Source organism: Crocuta crocuta, unplaced genomic scaffold (genome assembly GCF_008692635.1).
Source record: "Crocuta crocuta isolate KB4526 unplaced genomic scaffold, BGI_CrCroc_1.0 scaffold36, whole genome shotgun sequence".
In the NCBI taxonomy this organism is placed as follows: domain Eukaryota; kingdom Metazoa; phylum Chordata; class Mammalia; order Carnivora; family Hyaenidae; genus Crocuta; species Crocuta crocuta.
In genome coordinates, this window is record NW_027532203.1 from 22238437 (window position 1) to 22265978 (window position 27542).

A 27542-nucleotide genomic window follows, 5' to 3' on the forward strand; every position below is an offset into this window, starting at 1 on the left:
ACTGTGTGTGTGTGTTTTTAAAGTAAAAGATGAGTACAATTCAGGTTGGATTATATCCACTTTTTTCCTAATTTTAAAATAAATTAAAATATTTTTCTAATCCTCTCAAAGCATCACAGGGACTGTGTCTACTGTGCCTACTATGCCCTATGGATAAGTTAACCTTAGTGTGAAGGAGGATGAAGGAGAAATGTCTGGAAGCAGTGGCAGGGATCATGTGAGTATCTAACCTACCTCCTGGTCCTGAAGGAGGTGGTGTAGAAGAGGAAAAAAAGAAACAACAGTCTCCATTTGAGAGGGGGCATCATGCCCCCACAAGACAGACACACTTTGCATAGGCATAGAGGTGAAGGTATTTTCCAGAAATAGAGTTGAGGACACTCTCTGGTTGCAAAAGATTGTTCCAAAAGGTCCAAGGAAAGGATTCAGAAAGAAGAGATGGAAGTGAGTCAGATTAGGGATGGCATGACCAAATCAGAATGAGAATTCAGGTGATAACAGAGAGCCTGGACTTCTAGTCATGAGGGGCAACCCAGGCAAGGCTTAATGTGCTCACAGTGTTCCTGAGTTGTTCAGAAGTGGGTGGACAGACGGTCCATGACAGTTCTACTCTGGAGAGTCATCTCACTGGAATGCTAATTTTAACCTTAGAGGGATAGTTCCCTCTGTTATGGTCATCTATGAAATGACTGTCAGGTTACAGATTGCATTCAAAGCACTTTTTATGCTTTATCTCATTTACTTCTCACAACAACAGCTCTCCATTTTATAGAAGAGAGAACGGAAAAACAGAGAGGTAGATTCTTGCATAGGGACACTCCTCAATAATGACTCCCTATGCTATGTGTATGTATGCATGTGTAGGGGTGTGTGTGTGTCTATGTTTTATACATAAACTTGCATATGCATAAGCATATCTGTATATATATACATACAGAGGTATATATGTAATTATATGTGTATATGTATGAAGTATGTATATATATACACTCACACACACATATATAAATACTGATGTGTGTCAGATGTTCCTGCTGTAGTTTTAAGTGTAACTTGAAAAGTGAGGCCCTCTAAGTTGTAGTTTATGGTCCATTAATGTATAGGGTAATGCTTTTATTCTTTAGGCTCTATGTCTTTCATGTATCTATGCCTCCCCTAATGTGATTGCCCTAGATTCCAGCTTCCTAGAGGCAGGAACCATTTCTAATGTAATCTCAGTATATAGATGTGCTAAATAGTGTTTTGATGCTAGTGAAAAGATAGATTTTTCAGTTTCCTTACATTAAAATATTGGCTATCTATAGTCACAGTTAGGTATCACAATGGGGAGAAGAAAGAGACCTTCCCATATTCATTTAACAAACGTGTGAGACATTCCTACTTATCAGAAGCCTAACTCCTGGGGCTAAACTTGCTCTTATTAGCTGGGAGCCCTGGATGATTTCCCTAATTCCTTTAAACTTGTTTATTATCCATGTAAAATTACTGAACTTAATTTCTGAAAGTCAGTACTTGCTCAATAAAAATCTATTACTGTCATATGCCTACTACATGTCCGGTACTTTGCAATGTTTTAGGGATTCAAGGGTACTCTCAAGGAATTCATAATCAAGAGGTGAGACTTTGAACTTAAAAAAACTACACCTTACCTCTCTCTCTCACACACACACATGTACACACACACACACACACACACACACTTAGAATTGTGCATGCTAAAACAGAAATAGGCACAATGGACTTTTCAAGTAGAGTGGAAGTAGCCAAATGTCAAAAGGAACCAGAGATCTCATGAGGAGATAGTAGAATTTGGTTTAATTTGTGTGCTGGGTTGGGGACAGGCAGTCATAGTGATTCTGAGGACATCTGCTTTTTTAGCTTGAGCTGCCTGAGGTTCCCTGCTCAGTCCCACGTCCACTGGGAAGACGTAGTGGAGTAAAACTGGTGTTTGCCATTTATATTCTTCTCTGTATGAACAAAGCAGCACGGAGGAGGAAGAAACACCCCAGAAACTTGAAGCTCCTGTTCTGTCCTTGCTTCTTTCTGCTCTCTCCTCTCCACCTCTCTCTTATAGTAATAATCATCCTGTGAGTATATGACAGGCTCTTTGGTCATGAGGTACCCAGGTGAATGCCAAGAAGTTTCCTCTCTGTGGCTCTCTTTTTCTTCTTTCTTTCTTTCTTTCTTCTTTTAGTTTTATTTTTGCTTAAATGAGCAGCAAGAACCCCAAACTTACTGTTTCTCAGAATCAACAGTAAAGAGCCCTGCATTGCTGATAATGTTTGGAGTTTTTCTCTCTCTGGGATTATAGGCCTTTTCACAATGCTGATGCACGGTTTTTAGCTATGTTAGCTCTGTAATGTTAGTTCTGAATGTTTTCATAATATTCCCCTGGTAGTTCGAAGCAGGGAAAGATTTATTTTAAAGGGAAAAAAAAGAGATCATTATTTCAGCCCCAGAGTCATGAGTTAAGAAAGGAACCTTGGAATGTATAAATGTAACACTCCTGGCTCAAACTCCAAACCACCTCAGGTTTTGCCCAGCTCCATTTATTTATCATGTCAATTACAGAAGCGATCTGTTGCCACAAAGAGCCAGACTGTGTCTGTAAGAAAAACCAATTTAAGGCAATTTAATCTTTAAATTCTTTTATGTGAATATTTTTTCTGCTGTTGAGCATTTTAGGAAAGGAAGAACTTTACCTATAACCGGTTTCCTTTCATACTCAAATCATCTGAACTCAATTTGTTTTTTTTCTTTTGAGATATTCCTTATATCCTTTTCTACTGAAGGTTAATTATATGTTTTACAATAAACAGATTTCACTTCTTATAAAAACAGGATTCTTAGACACTAAGGGTCTTTAAAAATTTCACTAATGTACATGCTACTTATGGTTATTCTCAACGGTGTGTTCAACAATGTTTTTCCTACACAACATTCAAGAAAAATTAATATGATATATTTTTTCATGATACCGTAAAGACCTAAGAAGTCCATGTATTTAGGTATACTTTAAATACATGTTTCCTGTTTCAGAGTAAAATGCAGTCTTCACACTTCAATGGGAAAATTGTGTCACATAAGGACCACTCATCACTAACTCAGTGTGATTAAGAGACCATTGAAAATACAAACTCTATTAAAGAATCTAATAACAAAAGATGTAAATGTGTACCAGAAACACAGAGCTCTCACTTTCCATATATAGGTACATGTGCTATGTTCATTTTTTAAAATTGTAGTTGACATCCAATGTTACATTAGTTTCAAGCGTACAACATAGTGATTCACAGCTCGATACATTATGCTATGCTCACTGCAAGTATAGCTCCCATCTGTCACTATACAACACTATTACAATACTATAGACTATATTCTCTATGCTGTAACTTTCATCCCTGTGACTTGTTCATTCGGTAACTGGAAACCTGTACCTCCCACTTTGCCCACCACTCCACTCCCCTCCTCTCTGGCAATCACCAAATTATTCTCCATATTTAAGGGTCTGTTTCTGTTTTGTTTGTTCATTTATTTTGTTTCTTTTTAGACACCACATAAAGTGAGATCATACAGTTTTTCTATCTTTTCTCTGTCTGACTTATTTCACCTAGCAGAATACCCTCTAAGTCCATCCACGCTGTCACAAGTGGCAAGATTTCCTTCTTTTTAAGGCTAATATTTCATAATATATATATACCACATCTTTCTTATCCATTAATCTATTGTGGACACTTAGATTGCTTCCACATCTTGACTGTTGTAAATAATGCTTCAATAAACATAGAGGTGCATATATCTTTTTGAATGACTATTTTCATATTCTTTGGATAAATATCCAGTAGTGGAATTACTGGATCATACTGCATTTCTATTTTTAATGTTTTGAGGAACCTCCATACTGTTTTCCACAGTGGCAGTACTACTTTGCATTACCACCAACAGTGCACAAATGTTCCTTTGTTTTTCTTCCTTGCCACTTATTATAACACTTGTTATTTCTTATCTTTTTGATACTAGTCATTCTGTCTGCTGTAAGGTGATATATTACTGTGGCTTTCATTTGGATTTCCCTGATAATTAGTGATGTTGAGCATCATTTTATGTGTCTGTTAGCCATTGTATGTTTTCTTTGGAAAAGTGTATATTCAGGTCCTCTGACCATTTTTTAAAATTGGATTCTTTTTTTGGTATTGAGTACTATGTACATTCTTTTATTTATTTAGAGAGAGCATGCACAAGCAGAGGAGGAACAGAGAGAGAGAGGTGGAGAAAATCCTAAGCAGGTCCCACACTGTCATCAGGGAGCCCAGCGCGGGGCTCAAACCCACAAACCGTGAGATCATAAGATGTTTAACTGACTGAAAGCCCCATACTATGTACATTTTTATAGAATATTGCAAAGTTCAAAACTAGGATCTTAACTATTTCTCCAGCTTTAATGAATGGACCAAAGTACTATTATTAAGTTTATGGCATGGATTTGCCCTTCAAAATAAAGATTGAAGGCAACAAATTTGCCCTAAGGAAACCATCACAATTATGTAAAGATAAACATTTATTTAAAAAAATTATATTTTGCAGCACAATTTTTAGTATCAAAAATAAACACTCTAAAATTCAATAAAAGGAAATTATCTGAATAAATTCAGATTTATCCCTTAGATGGTAAACTCTATTGCCATTAATATAACCTTTCCCAATAGTATTAGTATCACAAGAAAATGGCCAAGATGGTGTTAGAGGAAAAAAGGGGGGATTTTAAACTATATGTACCATGTAAATTCAATGAATGCATCTAAATAGACATACAAACAAAAAGACTGAAAAGAAATAATTCAAGATATTAAAACTTAGTAAGATTAAAGGTATGTTTAGTTTCTTCCTTAAACTTTTCCATACTTTGAGGTTTTCCATAATAAGCATGCACTACTTTTCTAATAAAAATAAAAATGAGCTTTTTAAAAGTTAAAAAGTTTCAAAAATCATATTTGGAGACAAGCTCACCATTAGATTAAAAATTAAGTATTTGTTATTTAAAATCTTGAAATAGAGGGACACCTGGGTGGCTCAGTTGGTTAAGCATCTGACTTCGGCTCAGGTCATGATCTCATGGTTTGTGGGTTTGAGCCACGCATCAGGCTCTGTGCTGACAGCTCAGAGTCTGGAGCCTGCTTTGGATTCTATGTCTCTCTTTGCTCCTCCCCCACTCTCCCTCTGTCTCTCTCTCTCTCAAAAATAAATAAACATTAAAAACAATTTTTAACCTTGAAATACACATATCACAGTAGTGTTTTTATGCTAATTTGTCTAATTGTTTTCATAAATTGTCTTTTTTGTGTTCAAGTAAAAATAAAGGGTGGTTATGTTACATTACATGAAACTAGATGACAGTGGAATGGACCTTTTCTTCAAATCACATGGCAATGACTAAAATTTCAGAATATATAGCATTCATTCATTCATTCATTCATTCATTCATTCCTCCAATGTATTTTTGCGTAGGAAGATTTCTGGTTGGGCTGGCTCCTGCCTGAGATTCCGAGGTGTGTCTCAATTATATGAAAAAAGTATCATACCCCAAATTTTTTGTCTGACCAAATTAGAAGTCACCTCAAAAGCCTTGGACATAAAAGAACAAATTAGCATAAGAAGACTCTGAAAGGTGGAAAGCAATGGATGGACTGTTTAGAGACTGTGGGTCTTGAGCAGCCAGAGGGCAGTGGGTGCCCTGGGTTTCCTTATTGGTACTCATATATCCCCAGATTGGATACAGCTGGCAGGAGCTTCCAACAGGAAGGTGCTGGAACCATCAATAGGCACAGACAAAACTGGAAGCAAGGACTGTTTCTTTCTCCAAGCCAAAGAGTACGGAAAAGGGTGGCCCAGGGGCGCCCGGGTGGCTCAGTTGGTTGAGCGTCCGACTTTGGCTCAGGTCATGATCTCATGGTTCATGGGTTCAAACCCTGCTTCGGGCTTTGTGCTGACAGCTGGCTCAGGGCCTGGAGTCTGCTTCAGATTCTGTGTCTCCCTCTCTCTCTCTCTGACCCTCCTCTGCTCACACTGTCTCTCTCTCTCAAAAATAAATAAAATATTAAAAAAAAAAAAAAAAAGGAAAAGGGTGGCCCAGCAGACAACCTAGCACATGCTCTCACTGTGGTCTCAGCAGGGTGAATGGGGAACTAATCTTCCATCCCTTCCTTCCCCAGAGGAGCACACCCCCCCTGACCAGGCAGTGGCAGCAGGGCCCTATATGGAGCTGAGCCTCAACCCTCAGCAGACAGCACAAGACTTAAAGATAGGGTGCAAGGTAAGCAGGTCCTTAAAGACCCCCAAATAGGGGAGAGAATGGAACTCAAAAGGTATTCAAAGAAGTAATAGCTGAAATATTCCCAAATGTGGTGAAAGATATAAAGCCTGTAGATTAAAGAGCTGTGTGAATATCAAATATAATAAATCCAAAGAATCACACCCCCTTTAATTGTAGATATTAGCTAAGGACAAAAATATCTGGGCTATAGAGAAAGGGCATATCATATTGCTTAATGATTCCTACTATTCTTTTTGCAATAAAAAAAACAACACTCCCTAGGGTAGGTGAAATTCCACTTGGTACTTTATTAAGGTCTCAAGTTACTCATTTGCATCTTCACAAATTTTTGCTTTTCTTCCTCCCTCCATTTATTTCTTTTGGATTTTTAAAAAAGGAAATATTTTTTTTCTTTGCCCAAAATATTTACTGAACATCTACTATATTCTGTTCTATTCTGTTCTACACATGAGACATGAAAAGAAAGAAGGCAAATTATCTTCACCTTGGGGTTTCAGAGTTTGATGTGGAACACTAACATTGATATGACCATGTGATAAGAGGTGTCAGTAGAAGTGTGCCAATTGGAGTCATGCTTACACTAATGTAGGTTTGGTTGTTATGGGAGAACATATATTTATTTGAAACTATGAATGCTATACCTATTATCAAGTGATGACAGCAAAGACTGCTTAGATCATGCGTGCCTTTCTATTTGCTGGTAGGTAGTGACAGACACTACCAGGAATAGGAATCTTAGGTCAATAAATAATTAATGGTTGGCTCTATGAAAAGATCAACTTCCCACAAGATGGCCTTGTGCAGAGCTGTGAGTATTCAGTATCCCAGAACAGCTGTACCCAAGTTCAGACTCTGGTGTCTATGCTCAGACTATGCCCCCATACTCCACAGTGCAAACCACCACAGGAAGGAGTAGCAGCAGAAGGCAAGATCCTTCTCTTGGAGCCCAGCCTCATGGTGATGGCAGTGCTACCCAGCCAGTTACATTGCTCCACAGGATGGCATGAGAGTAGGGGAGACGTACATGTGCCACTCTTCTGTCTTTGGTGTCCAGCCTGAAAAAAATGATGCTTTCTGGTGTTACTCAAAACACTGTTTGTTAAATAGGTTTAAAGATCAGTACCTGTACGAGAAAACAAAGGTTCAGATTTTCTAAATTCTTTGTTCAAGGGCTCCAATCCGGAGAGGAGGAATTATGATTTCAGGGCAGGTCTTCTAACAATCAGGTCCTTTCTACCTCATCAAACTATCATTTCTTGTAGGATTGAATCAAAAGAGGATATAAATTCTGAATGAAAAAATATATGAGAAAATATATTATTCATAGCTTGAAAAGTTAAACAGGAAACTCTTCTGACTTAAATGTTTAAAGATGTGGGAGATTACCATTATTGACCAGATAGAAGGCATCAATGTTTCATTTACTAATGTTATGAGGTCTATGTGTATTTATCCTTAAAATTTGAGGAACTGACTTGATTGGCTCCATTAAAAATTTTTTTCATGTTACATATACCTCTAACTGAATAAGAAATAGATCATGTAAACAGTATTGAAGTCCTATAATTTAAAACAAGAAGAAATCATTATTGTTGATATGATTTAATTGATTTTTTCTGCATATTTACTTGTGTTTTAATGACAGTTAATTTTATTAGGATACATGTTTACCTGCATGTTTCTTGATTTATTCTGTCTCTGATCTATGTTGATCTTGATCTAATCTGTTCAATATTATCAAGATAATTTTCCTAAAGTGGCTTTTATCATATAATCTACATTCTTGTTATTGCATAATGTATCGTATGTTAATTCATCTACATTCTGTAGCAGGCAACTTCTGGGGGCAAGTCCAGCCTACAAGGCCATAACCTTTCTGGAGGATCTTGATTCACAGAGTGAGCTCCTAGTATCCCTGTATATATATGATGTGATCTTTCCTCCTGGCTACAGCTGATTGAGTCAGTGGGGGACACATGACTTGTAGAGCACCCAAAGATCATCTTTCTTGGGATGTGATATTACTATCTATAAATGACCAGTCTGTGTCTGAAACTATAACATGTAAACAGAAGCTGAGAAAGCCAGTCTGCAGAGAGTGTAAAAAAGAAGAGAATGAAAAAGACATATCAAAAGAAGTAGAGGTGAGATGGTCAGCAAAAGTACTTTGTCAGCTTTCCCATATCTGGTTCTCAGCCTTTTCTGAGCCTTGGAAGCATTCATACATTTGGGTTCCCTTAATCTCCTCCATATCGTTTTGGTTATTTCCCTTATTTGACTTAGGCTAACTGAAATCAGTTTGTTTCTTGCCGTTGAAGTACCTTATGTAATGCATGGGGTTCAACGAGTGTGAGATCCGGTCCTATGTTATATAGCTAGCCATATTGCCCAATATTTTCTAATGCTTTCTATATACTTGTTATTTACCTTTTTTATTCACATAGACCTCACATCACTCCTATTGCTCAAATTGCATATCCTGGCCTAGAATGCTTTTCTTTCCAAATAACACCATTCTTGACAAATCTCAAGCTGAACACCCTTTTCATACAGATTTGTTCCATCATAGTCTATATTAGTCGGGATTGGCATGTTATGGTGATGGATATTAGACTTGAAATATTAGTCATTTAACGAATCTTTATTTCTTGTTCATGCTACATTTCTAAAAAAGGTCATCAAGGATTTCTCTTCCACACAATCACTTAGAGACCAATGCCTGAAACAAATAGCTGTACCATTTGGAACACACAATACCTTGATTACTGAAATTAGATTTGTTCCTTCCAAATAATTTCTGGAATATGATATCCCATTTATTTAGAAATAAGACTTCAGATATACTCAACCCTGTGGCATATCTGTGGACCAACAAATAAGTGACTAGGTACCCTGAGATTCCAAAGTATCTCTTGTAATATTCTAGTGTTCAGCAATCTGAACACTATTTTCTACCCATGCAGATGCAAAGGCTATTAAAGTTTTGTTTGTAATTATGTAACACTGAAGTGTTAGGGAGACAAAAGAAGGAAAACAGGTGGCAGCCAGTTTGGGAGAAAATTTTCTCTGCAGATATTTTTTTCCTTTCTCTAGGAAAAAAATAGAAGCCAAGACTATGTCAATACTCAAGGTTCAAAGATGAAAAATTGTACATGAATAAAAACTAATCCTGTTTGGTCAATATTATGCAGCCAGAGGAATGTGTTCATTTAGTTAAGTTGTATCTTTAAGTAAGATTAAGAAGCTAATACTATGATAAATAATTCCTATTCTTCTGCTAATGTCTTAAAAGGAACTAAGTCCATGTAAGAACCCTGTTCTTGCCTTCTTTGTGCCTTTTCTTCTTATAAAATTCCCCCCACATTCTCCTACCTTACCATCTTTACGGAAAGGACATTAGTGAGAAGGGAAACGTGAGGAAGGATCCTGGTGACAAAATGGGGCTGCTAGGAGTAATGACACATCTATTTCATGAGGATGAAGTCCTGATACCCATCCCAACCCCACTGGCTCTCCTTGGAATTAAAAACATGAAGATCCATCCATTCTCTTTTTTGTTATGTTTATTTGAGAGAGAGAGAGAGAGCGAGAGAGGAGGAGAGAGGGAGACAGAGAACCCGAAGCAGGCTCCAGGCTCTGAGCTGTCAGCACACAGCCATACATGGGGCTCCAACTCACAAACTACATGATCGTGACCAGAGCTGAAATCAGACGCTTAACCAACTGAGCCACCCAGGCGCCCCTCCATCCATTCTGTAACAGAGTCTACGTTAGCCATCAGTGCTTAAAGGAAGAATGGCTGAACTTAAGAGCCTTCCAATCTATTAGTCAAACTGAGATTCAATTGAGTTATGGGAGTGCAGGACAACTGTCCTTCATCTTCATCTTCTCTTTATGAGAAGGTCCATATTTTCCCTCTAAAAATGACTGATGTTAAAATATGAGGGAAGGCTTGGGAGAAATGAAATAATCTCTCTGTAAATGCATGAAAAGTCTTTGTGGAAGGCATTCTGGAATGACAACAGAAGTGACCTGACAGTTTGCAAGGACAGGAGACTCAAACCACCATGCAGAGCCAGATGGTGCGTTATAGTGTATTACAGGGAATGGACACTCATAATGCTGACCCCACTTCATGAAGAAAAGGTGGGTATACTCACTATTCTTTGCCTCAGAAGTGAGGGAAACAAAGCATTTTTGAGATATTTCTATCAAGTGTGATTAATGAAAACACAATATGATACTTGGCTGTAGATAAACTTCAGTTATTTTCTGATATTTATGTATATGGAACAACTTTTCCTTAATGATGACAGGTAAATACAGTATCACTGGATTTTGATTTCCATAAATGGTTTTCCTCAAATCTAATGAGAAAGAGAATGTATTTTGTATTTAGAAATAAAACCCAAGAGAGAAACAGGAGAAAAGTCAATATTTGGTAACAGGAGTCTTAGGTTCGTTATTGAATAAAACTGGAAGAAATCTCATAAAATTTCTCTGAATCAACCTCATGTCTACAGATTTAAAAGTGTCTAAAAGCATCATGATAGTTTATAACATATTATCTTCTGGGACCCCCCTGCCCTAACAATGCCCACATATTTTCTCAGAGCTTTCTAAAGAATTCTAAGAATTTTGGTAATTATGATAAGATATTCTTTGAAAACCTAGCCCCAAATTTTCCCCTTAAACTTTTTAATAATAATGTTATTGAGATATAAATAATACAACATCCTTTTAGAGTGTACAATTCAGTACATATTCTGAGTTGGGCATCCATCACCACTAATTTTAACACATTTTTTTCATCTCAAAGAGAAACCCTGCATTAGCAGTCACTTGCCATTTCCCCTTTCTTTATCCTTTGGCAAAAAACTAATCTACTTTCTGTTTCTATGAGGTTGCCTATTCTGGGCATTGCATATAATTGGAATCATACAATATGTGAGCTTTCAAGTTTGATTTCTTTCACTCATATAATGTTTTCAAGGTTTATCCATGTTGTAGCATGTATCATTACTTTATTCCTTTTTAAGGCCAAATAATATTGCACTGTAAGGCTATACCACATTTATCTATTCATTAGTTGATAGACATTTAGAATTTTTTCTACTCTTTGGGCTATTATGGCTAATACTGCTATGAACATTTGTGTATAAGTTTTTGTATGGATATATCCTTTCAATTCTTTTGGGTATATACCTAAGAGTAGAATTGCTGGGTAATATGGTAATTCTATCTTTAACACTTTGGGGAACTTCCAAACTGTTTTCCAAATTGGTTGCACCAATTTACATCTCTACTAGCAATGAATAAGGGATCCAATTTCTCCACATTCTTGACAACACTTAATATCATCTCTCTTTTTGATGATAGATATCAGAGTGGGTGTGAAGGGCTATCTCACTATAGTTTTATTTGAATTTCTCTAATAGTGTTGAACATCTTTTTACTTGTTTATTGCTCCTTTGTATATCATTGGTATATTTGTGCGTGTAGAAGTATCTATTCAAATCCTTTGCTTACTTAAAAAAATTGGATATGTCTTTTGTAATTGTAAAGACTTTTGTCTTATAATTTGTAAGACTTCTTTATATATTCTTGACATTAATCTCTTATCATAATATGATTGAAGATATTTTCTCCTGTCCCATGCATTATCTTTTCACCTTCTTGATGGTATCCTTCAAAACACAAAAATTATTAATTTTGATGAAATCCAAATTACCTATTTTTCTTTCATCTCTTGTGCTTTTGCTTTTGTATCTAAGAAAACATTGCCTGATCCAAAGTCACAAAGATTCCTATGTTTTTTCCTAAAAATTTTATAGTTTTTAGCTCTGATATTTAGGTCTATGAAATATTTTGAGTTAATTTTTGTGTATGGTGCAATGATCCATTTCATTCTTTTGCGAGTGAATATCTAATTGTCTTACTACTGTTTGTTGAAAAGACTGTTCTTGTTTGCTTTGAATGGTCCTGACACCCGTTTTGAAAACCAACTGACCATGACAGTAAGGGTTTACTTGTGGACTCTCAGTTCTATTCCACTGATCTCTGTTTACCCTTATGCCAATACTACAATATTTTGATTTCTATAGTTTTCTAGTATTTTCCCTTAAATTTGTTTGTTTATTTTTAATGTTTATTTATTTTGAGAGAGACAAAGACCGTGTGAGTGGGGCAGGGGCAGAGAGAGAGAGGGAGAGAGAGAATCCCAAGCAGGCTCCACACTGTAATCACAGAGCCCAATGTGGGGCTCTAAGTCACAAACTGTAAGACCATGACCTGAGCCAAAATCAAGAATTGGATGCTTAACGAACTGAGCCACCCAGGCGCCCCTTCCCTTAAATTTAAAACAATTTCCTTTAGTTATGCCAGAGAGAACAACTTGGCTGGCCCACCCTGTCATTATAGGCCCTTCTTTTCAGTTATGAAATATCTTAGCTGGAAGAGAACTTACAATTAGCTGGCCCAGTCACTTCATTTTATAGATGATGACTCTAAGCCCCAAAGGTTTGTCAACAGGATGTGACTATATGGGCCTTCCTGCATACATAGTACAAAGTTTAAGAAGTCTCATCTATTTGTCTATTTGCTACAGACTTTTTAAAAAAGAAATCAAACATCACACACTCTGTACTCCTACCTGATTCTATTCTTCCCACTCTCATCCCTGGAAAAATTACCACCCTGAATCTAATGCATATCATTTCATGTTTCTGTACTTTTCTAGGACAAAGACAAGGTAGCATATTTTTTAATCATTCAGCAACATTCTTTTCTCATCTGAGCATTTTTTAAAAGATTGTATTTTTAAGTAATCTCTATACCCAGCCTGGTGCTCGAACTCACAACCTTGAGATTGAGAGTCACATGTTCCACTGACTGAGCCAGCCAGGTGCCCCTCATTTTAACATTGTTTTGTAATGTGTATCCAGGTTGATAGACACAGCTTTGATTCGGTCATCTTAAATGGTCTATAATATTCCATCTAACAAATATCTTTTATATATCCATTGTCCTGTTGAGAGGCATTTATGTTTTCTTCTTTTATTTTTCTCTCTATTGTAAGCAATGCTTGTGTATCTGGCTTTATGTTCAGATATGAGAATGTCTCCAGTGGAGAAATACCCCCGGAGAGCAGCAAAAGGCCTGCAGCTTTTTAACTAGATATTACAAATTGCTTTCCAAAGTGCTTCTCATAGCTCCTTTTTCTTACATCCTCACTCGTATTTAATATTGTCACACTTTTTAATTTTTGCCAATCTGATGTGTGCATAAGAGTATCTCATTATTTAATTTGCATTTCCCTGATCCCTAGTAAAACTGAACTTTTTTTCATATGTTTATTGGCCATTTGTTTTTCCCCTTCCATTACATGCTTAAAAAATACATTTCAGAATACTGTTTTTTCCCCCTCCAGAATGATATCGCTGCTTTGTATTTAGCCTGTAGTTAAAAATGACTCCCCAAAGCCTAGTCTATTGCTACTGCTAGTGCCGTCTTACTTCTGCTGCTGCTGTTGCCACCGCCAATATCTCGCTACTGCTATTCACGGAGTGGCTACTCTGAGCCTAGAATATTTATTATTCTAATTCTCACATGAAGCTTGCAGATACATATGGTAATTTCGATTTTGAAGATAAGAAAACTGAGGTTTAGAGAGGCTAAGTGATGTATGTAAGGTATTATAGCTAAGATATGACGGAGTTTTAGTCACATTTGAATTCATCTTCAAAAGTCCCTTTTCTTGCCCAAAGATTTTTCTTCCATCTAGTTCTTTCTTTTTATTCCCTCTAAATATGTCTCCTTGTCCCACTGATTTCTGTACTGTTTAAAGGCAATTTTCCCAATTTCTCAGGAACACTTAAAATTTTCTTTCTATCTTCCAACACTTACTTGGTGATACATTGAAATTTCCTAACTATAGTGTTGACTTTTGAAAGGAATTAGTCATTGTTTTCAACAGAGAGATTGAAAAGAATGGATGCTAAGGATGCGTCATTCGGACCAGCATTGGAAATAGCCAGGTGAAGAGTGAGTCATTTCTAACTCCGTGAAACATGTATCTTTTATCTGTGTGATCTATTCTTTATCATGGGAGGAAACTGAACTAGTCTAAAATGTTATGTTCTTCTGGAGAACATGTTGATGCTTGCATATTTTATGCACAAAATAACTGCTACTTGATTGATGACTTGTTCTGATATTTCAGGTGCAGATGGCAATCTGGCCTAATCTGTCTTTATTCATTCATTCTATTCAACAAGCAGGCATCTAGTTCCAATTATGTGGCAGGTACTGTGCTTGGCTGCGGGGATAATAATTCTCTATCTAATGCTCATTGAGTGTCTCCTATGTGCAAGACACTAGGATAGGTGCTTTATATGCTGTTCATCTCATTTAATTTTCCCCAGACCCTTACAGGGTTATTGACCCAGTTTTACAAATGAGAAAACTGAGGCTTAAGAAATTAAGCAGCATGCCCAAGGCCACCAAACTTGTAAATAGTAAACACTTGGTCAGTCACACATATTACTTGGTTGACTTATACATTGGGCAATTGCCAGCCAGACCAAATCCTTGTGTTTGATGACCTATGTCAGAGTCTTGAGAGAAAGGAATGAGAAAAGTACTGGCAAGGAGGGAAGAGTCAAATGCTAAGGTATAACTTGAAGCATCTGAGTGTGGGTTCCAGATAGGTATGAAATATCATGAGGACATTGGGACACGGAAGCCAAGCAAGTACAAGGTAAGCATAGATAGCTTATTTAAAATGTTGCATGTTAAAAGAGTAGTTGTACCTTTAGTTGTTGCAGGTGAGTAAAGTAGAGAACAAAGGCCTGTCTCCTGAAATGAAATTGAGTAACATATGTATTTCTCTTTAGTTATTTATTTTTGCCATTAATTAACCAGAGACTTTATTTATAGCTGATTTTCACAAAGAGCAGCATAGTGGTCAATAAACAATTATTTTCAGGCTTACTTGTTGGAAGCCATACCCTGACCTACATTGCTTTGCAGTGGGTTCTGAATGTGGTACAGATGGATTTAATCATTATTAGGATCACTATTTTTATGAAAGGTGAAATATGACAAAGAAGATTCATGCTTGTCAACAAGCCTACTTAGCACTTCATGGTTTTCTTTTTCAAATGTGCTTTTGCAAATATTAAACAGACAAATGATTTTACTGTGATGTGAATAGAAGCCACACAGCTGTAACTCCATGGACTCTGTGAATATGTTCCCTGCAATGTCAATTAATTTTGCTTCCTGAAGCATATTCTTTCATGTATAGTTTCATCCATGCTGTGTGTTCTGCCTGAAATGATTAGAGGCTTGCTAAAGTGGATAAAAATAACAAATTAAAAACAGAAAAACAACAAAACATAATAGCTTTTCAGGAGTGAGGCCAGAACTCGGAGTCTGTTTTCTTTCCATTTTCTATGTTTTAATTTATAGTGTAAATTAATCGCCTTTCTCCCACCCCTTGATAAGAATGGTCTTTTGCACTCTATTAACCCCAGGTTCTACAGAGAGGCAATTTCCTAACAGGTGAATTAACACTAGATAACATTACCTCAAATGCCAAGTCATTTAATGTGTAATTGAAAAAAAATTTTTTAGGAGGAAGTAAAGCAGTGTCTTAACTTAAAACACACACACACACACACACACACACACACACACACACCATTATAAAGAGTCTTTACAAACTAACTATAGACTCCCTACCCCCTGCGAGTGATTTGCCTATTAACAAAGCACAAGAACAACTCCCACTACCAGTACACGAAGAAATACCCCCTATTTCCAATTACTTTTGCCGCTGACAGTTCACTGGACTGTTAAGACGCACTCGGCACTATTGTGTGGATGTGGTGAAGCCAGGCAGCCGTGTGTGCCTCTCTTTTTGATTATGCAGTAATTAGACTGTTCCACTAATGGAAGGAGGGAAAAAAGTTTCCAGAGAAAATGACATCTAGTGAAGCTCGCCTTGAAAAAATCACTGGCACAAAAGAATAAAGAGTAACCTTTTTGTCACGAATGCTGTGAAAGGCTTTATGCGTTAACTAAGCTGCATTAAAAATGAAAAGTTGGAATCTCAAATTAGCTCAGGCATAATTGTATGTTTGCTTGCAAATAATAAAGCAAATAGGTGATTCAGACAAGCTCATTAGTCAATAATAAGGCCTTTCAAAGATGTACACAAGAGACTTTCTGGACGCAGACAAGCATCTCTAAGAATTGCGGATTCTGTGTCTCTGCTCCGTGAATTCATTGAAGATCCCTTGACAGTGTTCCGAGACTGGGAGCTTGCCCTTTTGTCCTTGAACTGGCTTCACCTGAGAGCTCAGCGCTTCCTGTAGGTTATTAATGTATTAGTCAACCTATAAAAGTTCCCTTGATTTACTTTTCTCATGGAGAATTTAATTCCTTTTCCACTTAAAATTAAAAACTCAATTCAGTCCCTGCTCTTTCAGTCTGCCCCCAACACCCACAGCCTTCTTTTCCTCTTTTCTCTTTTTCTTCCCACTTTTTTCCTCACTCAACTTTGTATTTTTAGTATTTTGTGTGAATGTGACATTTTCCTTTTTACCTATAGAATTTCCCTATTCTCTGTCCCCAGTGTGAATTGAAAACGGCAATTCTTTATTCAGTGCACTGCAAATGATTGGCAATCTCTTGTAGGTACGAATATAACCAAATGTCTCCCTTTTTGGTCTTATAAATTCTTAGAAGCTTGGATGCCCTTTACAGTTTCTTCTCTCTCTCTGTCTCTCTGTCTCTCTCTGTTAACAGACATAGTAAAAAGAATTTGGAGATGAACAATGTTGAAATTATCAGTTAAATGCATTGCTTTGATGAAAGAGAATTTTTATTTATAGGGGTTTACATGTATTATTGGCTTATACCTGATTAAATGTCTGTATAATGGTTCTCTGGTTCTGTTTCTCTTTTATATGGCAATTAACAAACATTTTTAGCAGATTGCCATGGTGACCATATTTTTTAAACAAAAATCCAGGATTTAGAATCTGACAAAAAATTTTGTGCCAATTCTGCCATTGAGAAACACATTGTTAGATTTAGATTGTGAGATGGTGACAGACTTGAACGCTAGGATCTTTCCTTGTTTATGGGATGCCAGGACATTTAAAATGAGGATCCATGAAGCTTTTCAGCATAGGGCTTGGTATGATCAAAATAGAAGGGCTTTATGGGTACCTGGGTGGCTCATTTGGTTATGTGGCTGACTCTTCATTTTGGCTCAGGCATGATCTCACAGTGGTGGTTGAGTTCGAGCCCCAAATGGGGCTCTGTGCTAAGAGCCTGGAGTCGGCTTCAGATCCTCTGTCTCTCTCTCTTTGCCCCTTCCCCACTCATGCTTGCATTCTCTCTCTCTCTCTCAAAAACAAATATTAAAAACTTTGTAAAATAGGGCACCTGGGTGGCTCAGTCGGTTAAGCGTCCGACTTTGGCTCAGGTCATGATCTCAGGTTCGTGGGTTCGAGCCCCGCATCAGGCTCTGTGCTGACCGATCAGAGCCTGGAGCCTGTTTCAGATTCTGTGTCTCCCTCTCTCTCTGACTCTCCCCTGCTCTCTCTCTCTCTCTCTCTCTCTCTCTCCCTCTCTCTCAGAAATAAATAAAAACATTTTTAAAAATTTTGTAAAATAAATAGAAGGGCTTTATATACAAGTTTTAAATACTAGTTATATCATCATTTCCTCCTCTCTCAGGAAAGCATATTTGAAAGAAAATGTGTGAAAGTGAAATTGTTCATGGTAGAACCTCAAAGATACTGTTTTGTTAAAAAATCACATTTTAAAGTATATTCCCTATTAATATCTCATTACTTATATCACACACGAAGATTGATTTTAAAGTACTCCACAGCTGTTATGAACAAATGAGTATGTCATGACACCTTGGTTGAGAACTGGTGATTTAAGATATGGTTCCCTGTGTCAAGGAACATAATGTATTTGAAATTATTTGTGATTCTCTACCTATTATTGCCAATGGAGAAAGCGGAAGAAATAAAAGGAAGAAATGACAATTTAAAAGGGCCCATTTCAAATATGAGATTTTTCATTTTGGCAGTCTTCACTACCTCTCTCGTCAACATTATTCCTGTCATTAACATCATTAATGTGATCACCACCTTCATTAGACTCTGAAAATCTGGGAATAACAAAAAAGGACTCCATGTGTCTCTGCTCTTGAGGGCTTTTGTTGGTGCCCAGCATTAAAGAAATACCCTAAAAATTAAAAAAAAAAAAAGAAATTTTTCAGCAAATACTTGGAAAATATATTTTTAATTAGTTAAATTATCCTTAAAATAAATGTTCTCAGACTTCTCTAGCATGTATTTTATACTGCATACTTATTTCATTATTAAGTCACATAATATATAAGCCGAAGTTGGAAAAGCAGGGTTTCAACAATAACAACAAAATATAAAGCTGCTTCTCTTTATGAAATACTGGTGTGGATTATATTTTACAAGTAGAAGAACATTTTAATTGAAACACGCTTTTACATGCACTGGACTGCTCATTTTTAAATTAACCTTGCAGCAAGTTATCTGTTAAATAGAACACATTTTTTTTGGCAATACAAATAATTGCTTCCCCATTTTTTAAATACATATTTCAGAATTTTTTAATCCACATTTTCTTATATTGGATTTTCTTAAAGTTTGACATTAATTCAATGTACAATCTTTTTGTTTCATTGTTTTATTGTATAAACAGAGTATGCATAAGAAAACATATACTTGGAGAGGTATTATGATTATAATTCCTAAAACTGTTGAGGGATCTTGTAATACTTGTGGACCCATAATGTGAGTATATATTTATGAATTTATTTAAGTTCCCAGATGAGGAAGGTTGATTTTCTTTTTTATCTTCCTTAGTTTACACCACACCATCAGCCTTACTTCATGCAAGGCCTTTCCATCATTGTACCCTATTCCTGTAATTATGCCCTTCTTCCAAAGCCACTTTATTCTGTTTAATATACACTGTTTTGTTTATATAGATTTTTATAAGATGCATGTTTTATTTGTCTGTGAGTATATTAAATGTCTACAAATGTTGCTATAACATTGTATTTTTCCACTTTTCCACTAAGCAGTATCTATTAAAGCCCCATTCATTTTGCTGTGAACATGGATTGGATTTAAAAGTTCGGAAGGAGCTGGCAAGCAAGCAGCCTTCACTCTGTTATAGAGTAAGAGAAATCTTGGGACTGGAATGTTGAAGCAGGTGTGGATTAGAAACCCAGAGTGATACATAAAACATACAAAAGTATCATTACAGAATATTATTAAGTACCCAAATATGAAGTACATGGTAACTGGTAAAATTTCAGAGGAGGGGATCAGTAAGGGATGGAGAACTATAAGAAATTTAGGAATGGAAGGACTCAAGATTTGAAAATGCAGCAGGAAGGGGCGCCTGGGTGGCTTAGTCGGTTAAGCGTCCGACTTTCGACTTTGGCTTAGGTCATGATCTCGCTGTTCGTGGGTTCGAGCCCCGCGTCGGGCTCTGTGCTGACTGCCAGCTCAGAGCCTGGAGCCTGTTTCAGTCTGTGACTCCCTCTCTCTCTCTGACCCTCCCCTGCTCACGCTGTCTCTCTCTCTCCTAGAAATAAAAAAAAAAAAAATTAAAAAAAAAAAAGAAAATGCAGCAGGAAAAGAGATTTAGGTGTTGCAAGTAGGGTGAGGGGAGAGGAGTCAAAAAAGAGCAATGGAAGTGGAGGCATGAACTTGGAGGCTGCAGGATATAGGGAAGGGAGAAATAATTTACGTGATGCATTCTAGATTTCAAGCAAGATCGGAAACATAGTTTTTCTATGGACTTGCTCTGTCTTTGTGCATATCTACTTCTTTTTACTGGTTGCCTTTTGTCTCTGCTATTACAGACACCTTCCCTTATGTGGTTGGGGCAGATGGTAGCAATAGCCCCAGCCCACAACCTCCATACAAACGGTAATCCAAGAAGAGGATATTCTTTCGCCAAGAGTCTGTTTATATCTAAATTCATGAATAGATTAATCCTAGTTCTTGGATATCTATTCCTTGAATCCATTGCTGAAGGCATGCGAATGGAATACCACAAATGATCGGGCCTCTACCACATACCCCTGAGATAAGAAGCAAGTGGGCCCCTATGATGGAATATCCCACAGGTGATAAGCAGATGCAGAGAGGTCACAGTTCCTCTAAGAAAAGAGAGAGTCAGGCAGCCAAGAGCGACAGATATAAAGTTTCCCATTGGTTCCTGGCAACAGTTCCAAGAGGCAGGTAGGACAGGAATTCCCATCCTCATTAACAGATGAGGACACACTGGCTGACCCAAAATCAAATAATTTGTAAGTGGTTGAGCAAGAACCTGATCAAAATCCACTGAAGATTTTAGGGCAGGGAAGTGAAAAGATCAAAGTGATATTTATGAAAGGTTAACAGTATAGAGAAAAGCCCTAACAGTTATGTTTTATTTTTGAACAGAATTTCTTTCTACCTTTTAAGTTTGCTTTTTTCCTATAATCTATAACCTGTAAATCATACATTAGTTCTTTAAGCATAAAATTCAGAAAATCAATGCCAAAAGCTTTTCATTATTTAGAAAAATGTATCTAGGTCTTAAGTGCATGAACACACAACACTCACACACACACTCTCTTTCACACAGACACAGTCCCGTTATGTTTATTGTGAGTTTATGTTATAAAAGGCACCTCTCACATGTCTTACCCATAATATATCACTTAACCCTCACACAATGACCTTATGATGGAGGCTCTACCTTCATTTACATTTTATAGAGTCACAGAGGGGTTAAATAATGTGCTCATGTTCAGGGCACCTGGGTGGCTCAGTCAGTTGAATGTCTGACTCTTGATTTTGGCTTAGATCATGATCTCACAGTTCATGGGACTTAGCTCCATGTTGGTCTCTGTGCTGACAGCCTGCTTGGGATTCTCTCTCTCTCTCTCTCTTTCTGCCCCTCCACTGCTTGTTCGTTCTCTCTCTCTCTCTCTCAATAAATAAATGAACATAAAAAATAATTTGCCCAAGTTCATGTAGATAGTAGATAGTAAAGCCAAATTCATATGCAACCTGATTGCCAAACGATGCTTTCATCCACTAACCCATACAGCTACATGATGTATGCATATACAAGAAAAATGTGTATATATTTTACTATATAGGTATATTTTACATGATTTGAAATTGCTAATGACAAATAATCTGTAATGAATGTAAACCACATGCTTATTCTTTTAGAACTCAAAAAATTCTTTGATTTAGTTTTCCACTGTTCTAGAATGAGTGGATGTGTAAGTCTGGACCAATATAAGTTTAATCGCCATTAGATGACCAATTCCAATTCTTCCTGTATACATAAAGCCCAAATTAGTCATAAGAGAAAATGTCAGATGTCAAATAGTCTGATATTCACAAATACATTGCCCTATATATCATTCTGTGACTTTATCTGTTATTCAGACACCTCTACCAGGACTGAAATCTTACTAAATATATTTTTTCATGTTTAATCCTAAATATAATTATTCTTGAGTTATAATATGAAAGACCAGCACTTAGCAGCTGGAAAATAACATTTTGATGGTAGCTGAGACTTGGGAAAAACTCTGCTACGGATCTTGTCAATATTCAGCTGACAGAGGCTACTCCTGTGTGTTTCAGGAGAAGATTTTCAATCTGTCTGCAACTAGCTGCCAAAACTTGTGGATGAATAGGGAGGAATACAGTCAACCACCCAGATGTTCCACCTGCAGGAGGCCATGCACCCAGCCATTTAGAAACAATCAGGTGCCTGGAACATGAAGACAACACATCTGGAGGGTGTGTGTGTGTTTGTGTGTGCATGTGTGGTGATATGAACTTTTTGAGGAGATATATTGATGTCATGTAGAAACAAATATTAACCCCTCTTGTACTCAACTTTGAGATAAAGTATGTAAACTATAGAGAAATGCTTAAGTATAGTCCATATTATATTTTGGTCTTATTAACCAGATGTGGATAATTCTATCTCAACATATGTCTGTATGCTGATTATCTAATGTCTAACCCTATTTGGATATTACATATTGAATACTTCATCTGAGTAATGGTTAATTAAATAATATAACCACTTCTAGTTTTTCTTTACTTCCCCCATCTCCATCTAACTTCCAATACTTTATCAAGGTCACCTAGTCCTAAATGAATTCGAATGACCAATAAATATAAGAAAACATGCCCAACCTCCTTACTAACTCAGGAAATGTGAATTTAAATAATAAGATACACTGTAGGGATTTTAAACATAGGGAGGATATGTTCAGAATTCTTTTTAAAGGTTTAGCTCAAGATATAAATCATACAGATCAGAGATTTTGAAAAACACAAACAAAATATAGTAATTTAGAGCTTGGAAATATCACAATATTCTGGAATAGTGAAATACTGAAAGCTGGTATTATAGCACTAATCTCAGATGCATTGGGATATCAGAGTCCCAGTCTTAGATGAATAGAGTTAATTAATGGGCAGGTTGTGAAGACAGAAATATAGGATCAGGGAACAAGAAGGGTACACTATTACCAAAGTCGGACATAAAGAGAGGGGAGTGGAGGAGTATCGACTGGGCTTGGGATCTAGGCTGAAACATACTCCGCACTGTACAGGCCAGTGATACACCTCGCGGTAAGGAGCCAATTGGGAGCCAAGGGGTCCAGAGGTAGGGCCATACTCTGCAGCTGATGTACTTATGCCTTTGGACAAGTCTCTATACAAAATGACTGAGGTCCAGATAACAGGAGTCTCTCTCCCTCACTCAGAATGAGTTTGTAATGGCCTTGGAGACAGAATTCCATTTAGAAAAATAGTGTAATTATTTAGGAAAGTGCCTTGGTAAGATTCAGAGATAAATCTGAGATCCTCACTGGATCTGCAGGAACCCAACACAAGAATGAAATAACTACACGGCTCAGAATTAGAAAGAAAAGGGAATTGAGACAAGAGAAGAGATATAAAAGGTGGAAGAAGGAGAAGAGCCAGTGAGAAGACACAGGGCTGAGGCATCACAGATGAAGTAGCCAGTTGGAAAAAAAATCCCTGATGTGGATTAAAGGAAATTGAGAAAACAAGGCTAACATTCATTTTGAAGTTTGCAATTCTATAATGTGAGTTTGACTTTCCCCTAAATCACTGATAACATCTGATGGGATTTTTAGTGGGAAAGGGGTTTAGCTTCATACCTGGGTTGATGTGATGTAGAATGCAGTGTATACCTGACAAGGTGAGTAGGAAGACCCCCAAGCAGGAGGTCATTGTTAGGATATATCCCATCCATCCCCATAGTCCCCAGAATTTGGAGAAAATCTGGTAATGATTTTGGATTTGCACAGGACATTGAATGGAATTTGAGCCAATCAAATAAATTCTAGACAAAGATTCTAAAGAGCAGGGAGCCATAAGCTGACATCTAGGCTACTTTGTAGGTCTGGAGTCCTATTCTTTTCTTGTTGAAATAATAAATGATTTTTCTCCTTTAAGAAATAGATTTAATGCAACAGCTGAGCACTGTGATAAATTGTCTGAAACTAGTGTGGACCATCTGGCTGTCAGGAATAGTCTTAAATAAAACGAACCCAAAGTAAGAAATCTAAGGAGACAGTAGATTCCATCTAAAGAGAACGTGCAAGGTTTGAAAAACATGATTTGGTTTTCAGAGCTTGTTCATAGTAATGTGGAATGTTGCCTAGTCATAGGTGACAATGACACCATGACTAGTTCTAGATAGTTGAAGCAGAAATAGAGTTATGAAAGGACTCACAGATCTCAGAATACAGGAGACTCTCCAGATAACTAATTACTCTGTCCCTATAAATTTTTACTCAGAGACTCAGTGCTTATTTGGCATTAATCAAAACAGTAATGTTAGAACCAATGTCTCCTGATGGTTTCTTTTTCTTATAGTCTCGAATTTAAAAGTATCCATTAATTCAGTTATTCATCCATTCTCAAGCATTTATTGAGTATTCACTTTGTGTCACACACTGTGACACAGCACTGAGAATACATAGATCAATAAAATGTGGTCCCTATTCTTGGGAACACATAGTCTAATGAATGGATAGCAGGTAACAATTTTAATGGAATTACAAGTCATGAAGCCTGGACAGGGTTTCACTGGGATCATAGAAGAGAGAGGTACAGGCTGGCTGGGGAAAATGGAAGGGGCTTCAAAGAGGTTACACAATAAAACACGATATGACCAGAATCAGGGACTTCAGGTATCTCCTAGGAAATGAAATAGGTTTCTTGAGGCCAAGTGAATCACAGGCAAATTTTATTAAGCCTCATTTTATTAGTGGCCATTATATTTCTCCCCATTACTCTAACCACAGAAAAACAATAAATTTGGATGAAGACACATATCTTAAAATCATATCTACAATCAATATGTTGCAATTGTATTAGTTAATGTAAACTAAGTTGTTGTAATAGGTAGACTCCAAATTCAGTGGCTTAAGGAATATTTTATTTCTTGCTCATGTAATTTCAGGGACGGTATTCTAAGGTTAGAAGTCAGCTCTTCTCTGCACAGAGATCCAGGGAAACTGGTTCCTTATGTTTATGGCTCTGTCATACCCCAAGATCTTTTTGTCAGCAGTATAGTTAAGTATGGTCAACAGTTAAGGTGAGTCATCTATTTCAGGTTAAAGAGTAGAAAGAGTGAAAGAGAATGCAGTAGGCATGCTGCCGCCTGAAAGCCTCCCTAAAATAGTATAAACTCTGTTTACTCACATTGAGTTGGCTAGAAATCCATCTCAGAGATGCATCTAACATAAAGAGGGCTGGGAAATGTAATCCAGTCACGTTAGCAGGAAGGAGAGATTAGATTTTGGTGGCCTAAAGTATTCTCTGTTACATAAATAAAATTAAAGTTGATAAAAATTTTAAATCTAGATCATTCTAAATTGGTATAAACCCATAACATACATTTTTTTCAGTATTGTAGGTAAATTCCTTCATTTAGGCAAAAAAAAAATAGTTGCACATGTACAAAATAGGAAAGGCAAATTAGCAATGTTCACATAGGAAAATATTAGAGATGCTTCTTGAAGACTAATTCAATAGAAGGCTGCAGTTTGATGTGGTTCCTAAAAAACAAGCAAACACAATTAAAAACAAAAAAGAGAATACCATTGTAGGCTGCATCAAAACAAGTGTACAGGAAAGAAATGAATTCTGATCCAAAAAGATTTAAATCAGTATCTTTCAATAGCATTGTGGTGCTATTTTTAAGAGGCACAAATAGTGAACAGAAAGAGTCTAGGATGATAAGGTAACATTGACCTAGAAACTATGTTATTTGAGGATGAGTAGTGAAAAATCAGTTTTTGCCCTAGAGAAGAAATAGCATGATGAGGGAAGGATGTGTTTGTGTGTGTGTGTGTGTGTGTGTGTGGTGTAGGAAAGGGCATGTATTAAACTGGTCTTTTATTTATTTTTTTAATGTTTTATTTTTATTTTTGAGAAAGAGACAGAGAGCACACAAATTGGGGGAGGGGCACTAAGAGGGAGAGAGGATCCAAGTGGGCTCTGTGCTGACAGCAGAGATCCCAATGTGGGGCTCAAATTCATGAACCAATCTGAGCCAAAGTCGGTAACTCAACCAACTGAGCCACCCAGGAGGTCCTAAAGTGGTCCTTTAAACTCAAAAAACTTAAATATTTTGAAGGTTCGATGCTTGAAGGTTAGCCATATGGAAGAGAAATTAGATTCATTCTCTTTTGCATCTTGAAATTTTGGCTCAGTATGATAAAGATCTGAATAATAATCGAAGCTATCTAAAAATGGTGGAATGGGCTGCTTAAAGAACTGATTAGATTCATGTCAGTGAAAGTGCTTGATCAGAAGCTGACTGACCTTGTGTCAAGCCTGCTGTAGAGAGTGTTCTCTTAGAGTGGACTACATGTTGTCTAAAACTTTTTCTAGTTCTACGATTCCCTAAATTTGGCATTATTACTATGGCTCTTCTGGATAATTCAAGCCAAAATAAAATTCATGTTGAAACACATGACTGAAGGCTATCACTGTTAACTTGGCCAAGAAACACAGACAATGTGGCCAACATCATAGACACTCTCTTTCCCATTTGAATAGTACTTTTGAAATTGTTGAACTAGCAGCTTTTTTCATGAGACACCATTTTGCTTGAAATCAAACACTGACAGACAAATTATGGTTATTCAGGCTTGAGAATTTGGCAGACATTTTTTGAAAATGAACAATGCAAATCTGTCACTTCAAGGAAAACAATGAATAATATTTATTGCCAAAGAAAACATTTGAACTTTTCACCAAAAATTGGCAGTGTAGATCTCTTGTATTTGCCACATGACCATGACAGCTACGCAATACTTAAGGAATTTTCTGATGATGTCAGTGGTGATATTATTAACAAATGTGGGGGTTTTATATAATGAAATTGTTAGCATATAATGTTATTGTATAATGAAATATGTCAACATTTGGATGATATTTATAATTCAGTGAGCCAGTAATTTCCAAATAATAACAACATAATGCTAAACAACCATGCATGGATAAAAGACCTACTTAAAGTATGCAACAAACCAATAGATTTTTATGTAAAACAGTACAAATATCATTGATATGGTTTGGATTAGACGTAACTAACTTTAAAGAAATTACCACTTGCTGAGTTTTGGTGTAGTATTAAAGAACAAGAACCACATGATCTAAAATTGCTAGTAGGAGCACATGAGTGGCCCAGCCAGTTAAACCATTGGACTTCAGACCAGGTCATGATCACGTGGTTCATGATTTAGAGCCCTGCAACAGGCTCTAAGTCAGCAGGGAGCCTACTTCCAATCCTCTGTCTCCCTCTATTTCTGCCTCTACCCTCCCCCCACCTCTCTTTCTCTCTCAAAAACAAACATTAAAATTTTTTTAATTGCTACTAAAATATTCCTCCTCTTTTCAACTATATACCTGTTTGACACCAAATTTTCTTCCTGAACTATAACCAAGATCACAGATTGCAATATTGAATGCAGAAGCTGATATTGGAATCCAGCTATATTCTATTAGGGCAGACATGAAAAAAAAGATTTGCAAAAATGAAAAATAATGCCACTCATCTCCCT